A 7,635-nucleotide genomic window follows, 5' to 3' on the forward strand; every position below is an offset into this window, starting at 1 on the left:
ATAAGGGTTTATTTATGTTTTCAATTTTAAAGTTCCCTTTCCAAGTCCAGTAACAAAAGTAGTGTCCAACCTTAAAATGGGTATGTGTGGTATTGACGGGAGATGATAAGATGGAAATCATAACCATAGCCATGTTCTCTCTATGTCTTTCTATCATCTTCAATTAATTCATGGGCATAGATATTTTATTTAGTTTTTATATTTAGTTTATTTATAGTTTATTTAGTTTCTAAAATCCAATTAGCTAGATATTTTATTTGATTTTATTTTTATATTTAAGTAGTTGAGTTTTGGAAAGTTTTTATATTTTGTTAATAGAAATAAAAATTTTATACTTTTTATTATTAGGAATTTCTATTTTGTTAAATTGTAAGTATCTATCTTAATAAGAGATTATTAATATTCAAATGAAAGTGATGAAAGAAGTAAATATTTTAATGCTCAATTATATTTTAATGTTTTTTTTTTTTTACATAAGGGTTTATTTATGTTTTCAATTTTAAAGTTCCCTTTCCAAGTCCAGCAACAAAAGTAGTGTCCAACCTTAAAATGGGCATGTGTGGTATTGACAGGAAATGATAAGATGGAAATCATAACCATAGCCATGTTCTCTCTATGTCTTTCTATCCTCTTCAATTAATTCATGGGCATAGATATTTTATTTAATTTTTATATTTAGTTTATTTATAGTTTATTTAGTTTCTAAAATCCAATTAGCTAGATATTTTATTTGATTTTGTTTTTATGTTTAAATAGTTGAGTTTTGGAAAGTTTTTATATTTTGTTAATAGAAATAGATATGAGGACTTAAAGGGTTTATATTTAGGTAGTGCTTGAGCCAAGGAAAATGATAGTCCACTATCTTGACCCTATGCATCACAAACCATGTGAGGACTTAAAGGATATCGTAAACATGTAAGTTCTTCCTATTATTTTTCATAGTATTGTTTTTAAATAAAAAAAAATACATTCACCTCAAACACATTTTTTTTTATTATTTATATATATTAAAACATATAACATTTACCTATTTTAAAAATGTACCCATTGAACTTATTTACATAGGGCTCTTCGAATATCTGCAAAGAAAACATCTAAGAGGGAGCCATCTTAGCAACTAGTGCAGGTGACATCCAAAATTTTTTCTTTACACGTTAGCTTATGCATTTGCACCATTTATATATGTGAGTACTAATGTTATTTTATAATTGATCGATTAGTGTCCAAGACAAGAAGGAGGGTTCGAATGTGGCTACTTTGTTATGAGATTCATTAAAGAGATAATTTTTTATCCTACAATTATTTCTTCAAAGGTATTACTTATTTAATGAATTGTACATAGTTTTAGGCTTCCAAATGTTATGCATTTTAATGTTATTTTCTTATTTGATTTCAGTTTGGTAATAAAAAAAACATATTCTCAAGTAGAATTCGATGAAATTAGAGGAGAACGGGCTACTTTTATGTTACAACTAATCATGAATCATGTTGATGCATCATGATCACCATGCATGGTGAGTCCCTTAGCTACTACATGAATTTTTCCATAGGTATTGTATAGTAATGCTTATTCTTTGAATAATGTTTCTATTTGAAAAAAAAAATTAATTCTTAGATTTGTTCATTTATGATAACATAGATCCATGTTTATTTTCTTCAATAAAAATCTCTAAAACTCATTAAATCTTGAAATACAGGTATACACTCTTGGGAGGGTGAAATGGAGAATAAAAAGAAAGAAGAAAGCAACAAGATTTTGGGTTTTTAAATGCAACTCTTATGTCATACGTTGTAGGACATAAACGTTACTTTAATTGCAACTGAGAAATTTAGATTTTTAGATGGGATTTCTATGTCATTTTATGGTTAGCCGGTTTTATGCTTATGAAATGGAGGTATACATGAATCTTGGGATCTTTAACATTTCTAAATCATGTTTTGGTATGTATTCACTCTTCTTTTTTAGTTTTGATGGGTTTGATATGTTGGACGTACTATCCTTTTGTGAACATTTGATATACAAATATTATTAGATGATCAATGTAGTATGAGTTATTCCAGAAACATTACAGAAAAATGAGTTAAATATAATATGATTGTTATATTTATGGACAAAATATAAACAGGTTAATCTTATTAATTCATAAGCATTACAAAAATCAACAACTAAAACCAATCATATATTCCACAATAATTTACAATGATGTGATACCATAACTCAAAGCTGATGCATTTAATGTGACATCGTAACTCAAAGATGATGTATTTAATGTGACACCCTATCATCACTAGAAATATATGGTGTCACTTCTGAATGGGTCATCATTTATCTACTTTGGTGTCACTTCCAAATACGTCACCAATTGGTACCCTCTATGGTGTCAGTGGAAAAGGTGACGCTATGTTGTAGTGATACCTTATGTTTATGGTGACTCGTTATAAATGTCACCATATACCTTTTTCCTTGTAGTGTGTAATAGCCCACCAAAACCAAGTTCTCTTATTACATCCTTCTTCACTTCTGAGAGCAAATGGATTCCAGAGAGGAATCTACGGCCAGAACAACGACACCGTATGTTCATATTATCACTGCATTAAACAACCATAATTCATTAATAAATTAATCAAATGTTAAAGACATGTGAACGTGAATATAGTGTTCCTATATACACTCATCATAATTATTACACAAATATAACATATATTAACAAAGAAATGGGAAACATTTTGTTACATCATGTAAATGAAAATCATTGAGATCGATTTTCCTCAGCCTCTCAATAATATGGTTATCAATAAGGGTGAAATTGTTATATATAGGGTCACCCACTATGATACCCACTGCCCAAAAAAAAACACACAATGTGCATTTCAGTGGGTCAGCCAATTAAACAAATGGTATGCCTCAAATTTACGTACTCATCTAACCAAATCAATATAGTTTAGGGAAAAGTGGGATTTGATTCACTAATAAGAAAATATATGGTAAAAAGAATCTCAAATATTTTAAATTAGTATTATCTTCATCTATTTAAAAATAATTTGAAATACATGCACTGAGTTATCCAATTATTCCAAAAAATGTCATTTTATTTGTCATATTATTCAAATCAATTGACAACTAGATTCCTCCATATAAATGTTTTCTTTTTTTTTTCTTAGATTTTTTTTATTATTTTATTATTTTATTCTTTAAGATTTTTTTCCTCTAAAAACAAACACCTTATAAGATTCTTATTTTAGTTTTCTAAAAGTTTAGGAAATATTGTCAAACAAATCATATTTAATCATAATTACCAATTCAAAAGGTAATAAGGTTGTTTATTAAATAATAAATAGTAAACTTCGTAATATATAATTATTTTAATATTATAACAAATTTATTATTGAAAAACTCTTATAACAAATTTTATTCATTATTATATTAAACAATTATTAATATTATATAATAAATACAACTTTATTATTGGTTTATTTATTATCAAGAATATGAATTTATTTTTAACTTATTAATACTATAATAAATTCTGTTTTTTTTTTTTCAAATTTTTACTTTATAATGTTTCTAGAGAAAAAAAATTCCTAAATAATAAAATAATAAAGTAATAATAATAATAATAATAATAATAATAATAAAATATCTAAAAAGAATGGAAATATCTATATGAAGGATTCTAATTGTCAATGGATTAGGATGACATGACAAGTAAAGGGTTATTTTTGGGAATAATTAAATCACAAATTAAAAAGCACATGCATTTTAAATTATTTTTAAATAGATGAAGATAATACTAATTTCAAATATTTGAGGTTCTTTTTTCTATATATTTTCATATTAGTGAATCAAATCTCACTTTTCCCTATAGCTTATAGTATTACAATTTAGAAATAACAGTTAAAAGTAAAAACTAATGAGTATTCAAGTGAGTATTCAAGTGGACACCAAATCAATACAAAGATTCTTTTTATTCATTATTTAGTGTCTTGGATATAATTTCTTAAATTTATTATTAAAATTATAAAGTAGTAGTAAATTTTGTATAGCATTGAAAATGTTATATTATATATATATATATATATATATATATATATATATATATATATATAATGTATATATATAACAGTTCATGTAAATTTTGATTTTTTTTGTAAATTAAAATATAATGTTTTTTTATATTGATAAATAAAAATCATATTGTTTTAAATGTTTAAAACAATGTTTGAAAAACAAAGTCCCTGAAATGGGAACAACTTAAAAGGTTAATTCTCAATTTAGACCAAAGAACAAATTAATTTATATAAAATATTTTCTTTGAGATTTAATTTCTACATTTGTATTAAAAATATGTGGTAACAAAATTTTCTATTAACATTAATTTATTTAAATAATTAATATTATTAATAATTTATCTTATCAAATTAATTTTAATTTATAAAATATCACTGATGAAAACTAAAATTTTGATTTAACCAAAATAAAGATGGATAATTAATAATTAATAATTTTGATTTATAATATTGTTCTTATGATTTGTTTCCTTTTTATATATCTCTACTAAATCTAAAAAACAAAATGGCCACCACTTCTCTCACTCGGGCATCAAGAAGCCCTTTTCTGAATTTGATTTCCAAGCGAGCATCCGGAAAAATGTCATATTTTCCTCTGCCACTCTCAATCCTCGTAGGTACTAATCTAATCATTTTATTATTATTTCTTTTCAACCCGCGTTTGCTTCCCAAGAAAATCCATCCCCCATTTGATTTTCGGGAAAATTCATCCTCGTTTGATTTCCGAGAAAATCCATGCAAAACTCCCAAGGAAAACAAAAAAAAATGCTTTTAGTTTTTTTGCTCCCTGCGTTTTCTGGATCTGTTCTAGGGGTCTATTTGCTTTTGTGCCATTGGATTTAAATTTCACAAACCCTAAATCCATGATTTTTGAGCCAGGCTGAAAAACACAACCTTTGCCTACAAATCATGTTCAGATTACAAAATAACATCGGTAAATTTCCAGGATTTTGTATCTTGTGTGCGGGCTAGACTGGTAGGAAATATTGGGAAATTTCCGAAAAATGGGTAAAAAATACCTATTAATACCGAAATCTCGGCGATATTTTTAAAAATTTACCCAAATTTCTATCAACTGATAATCGGTGACGAATATTGTGTCGAAGTCGACCGATAAGCGATATTTCTCCAAAATATCACCAAAATTTTTCGACATTTCAATCCTTCGTCTCAAGTACTAAGCTGACAGTTACAAAAATGAGGGAGGAATGCTAGATCCGATCTCAACAAGCAACGATAACAACCCAAATTAACTCATAAATCCATTACATTCGTCCATGGGAAAGTTCCTCTCAGCTCGGGCCACCTCTCTCTGTTTTTACTGCAAGCTCCCCTCGCGAATTGTGGTTGTGAAAAAATATGAGTTTTTGGAGTTAGGGTTTGGTTCAAGAGAGAAGAAGGGATTTGGGGGTTTGGTTTAGTTCAAGAGAGAAGAAAGGATTTGGGGGGTTTGGTTCAAAGAAAGAAGAAGGAATTTAGGGTTTTGGTTCAACACAAAAGAAAGGATTTCGGGTAAATCTCACTGTTATATTTTAGTAAATATTTTATAAAAAATATTACCACGTGGAGTGTCTAGATAGCCGATGACATGTAAATGAGTCATGTCATTGGCTTAAGTGGAACATGGCTTTTCTAAGCAATTGATTATGTCTAGGAATGGCAACGGGGCGGGTTCGGGATGAGTCACTCTCATCCCAACCACGCCCCGTTTATTAAAAGCAATTCCCATCTCCGTCCCATTTAAAAAATTAAACGGGGCGAGGGTATGGGAAATTCTCATACTTGCCTCGTCCCGCCCCGCCCCGTTTAGTTTTTTTTTTTTAATTTTTTTTTTAAAATTACTTTTAAAATTTTTAATTACATTAAAATAAATATATTTTATAAATAATAAAGTTATTATATTTTTTATAAATTATTTTATTAATTTTTTATTATTATCTATATATTAAAAATAGTAAAATAAAATTTTAAATTAAATTAATTTTAAATTATAAATTAAATTAAATTTTAAAATTAATTTTATATGTAAATGGGGCGGGACAGGATGGAGCAATATTTGAACCCGCCCTGGGTTTAAAAAAAAAACTCATACCTGTCCCAAACCCATTTATTAAATTTAAACCCCGTTCCATTAGGGGCGGGTACCCGAAAAAACTCGTCACGTTGCCATTCCTAATTATATCAAAGTGTATGAGGATATTTTTGGAAGGGCCTCAACATCACTATTACAATGTATGAAATGTTAATTATTTTTTACAAAATCCATTGAATTTGAAAAGTAAAAAGTAAAGTTTCTAAAAGTAAAAATTTTGCCCTTGGATGTATGTTACATAAATTCCCCCTTAAAACATCCTCTAACCCACCACACGCAGTGTCCTTTGCTACATGTCTTTTGCAGCCCACTCCATGCTCTCTGTCCCCACCCATCCCTCTCACTCATAATATCCTTTAACCACCACACCATGCCAAGACAACAGTGTCCTTTGCTACGTGTCTTTTGCAGCCCACTCCAATCTCTCTATCCCAACCACACCCCCACACCACCCTCCACCCACTCCCTCCAACCCAACTCACCCTCTCACTCAAGAATATCCTCTGTTTCCTAACCACCAGACCATGCCGAGGCAACAGTGTCTTCATTGGACCATGCCAAGGCAGCTGTGTCACCATTATGCTCCCACCAAAAAGTGCTCCAAAAAGGTGGGAAAAAAGCCTTTCAAAAAAGCCCAAAAACGCCCAACAGAAAAAAAAAAAAAAAAAAGACAACCAGATTTCAATATTTAAAATAAAAAATTAGATCATACTTTAATATTTTTATTTAAAAATAAATAAAATTTCTCCTATATTTAATAATATTCATTATTAAAATATTTAAATTATATATATAAATAATTTATATATCAAATATTAATATTATTTTATTTTATAAATATTTTTTTATTTTTTTCTTTTTAACCATAAATTTAATTTATAATAAAAAATTTATTTTAAAAAAATAAATATATAAAAAATAAAAATAATTAATAAAAAAATAAATTTATGGTATATGAAATATGCATATCTCATACTTTAGTAATAGGATAACTTATTATACTACCAATCTAATATGAAGTAAAATATATACATCTCATGTTATCTTATATTCCACGACAAAACATGACATTTACTATATATGGAGAAGTGACATTCTACCACTAATTTCCAAAAATAAAATAAAAAAGCTCATTTATAGTGTTAATGGTATTTTTTTTTTTTTTTTTTGGATATTTATCACAAGACATCACTAATCAAGTGATATGCTATGTATAATTTTCTAAATTTTGTATTGGTATCTCTACTTTATATGTTCCATTCTTTTGTGGTCTTCTTATCTAGATCTCATGGTAGAGATTTGTTTTCTTAGAGGTGTCAATATACTAGTTTAGGGTATGTTTGGTAACTATTTTGAAAAAATAAAATAAAAATAATTTTTGAAAATGGGTTTTGAAAATTATACTCTAATTTTTGTTGAATAAAAACCTATTTACCCACATGACACCTATGAGGACAAGAGCCACAGTGTTTGGT

General features: G+C 27.6%; 1 long non-coding RNA gene across 1 annotated transcript; it reads left to right on the top strand.

The window, feature by feature from the left end:
- The first annotated feature begins 770 nt into the window (after window positions 1–770).
- LOC132253597 (uncharacterized) lies at window positions 771–1,490 on the top strand. The gene is made up of 3 exons (XR_009465460.1): window positions 771–915; window positions 1,066–1,126; window positions 1,221–1,490. It is a non-coding gene; the product is annotated as an uncharacterized LOC132253597 (long non-coding RNA).
- The last annotated feature ends 6,145 nt before the right edge of the window (window positions 1,491–7,635 follow it).

The sequence above is a fragment of the Vitis vinifera genome, chromosome 4, assembly GCF_030704535.1.
Source record: "Vitis vinifera cultivar Pinot Noir 40024 chromosome 4, ASM3070453v1".
NCBI classification, from domain to species: Eukaryota; Viridiplantae; Streptophyta; class Magnoliopsida; order Vitales; family Vitaceae; genus Vitis; species Vitis vinifera.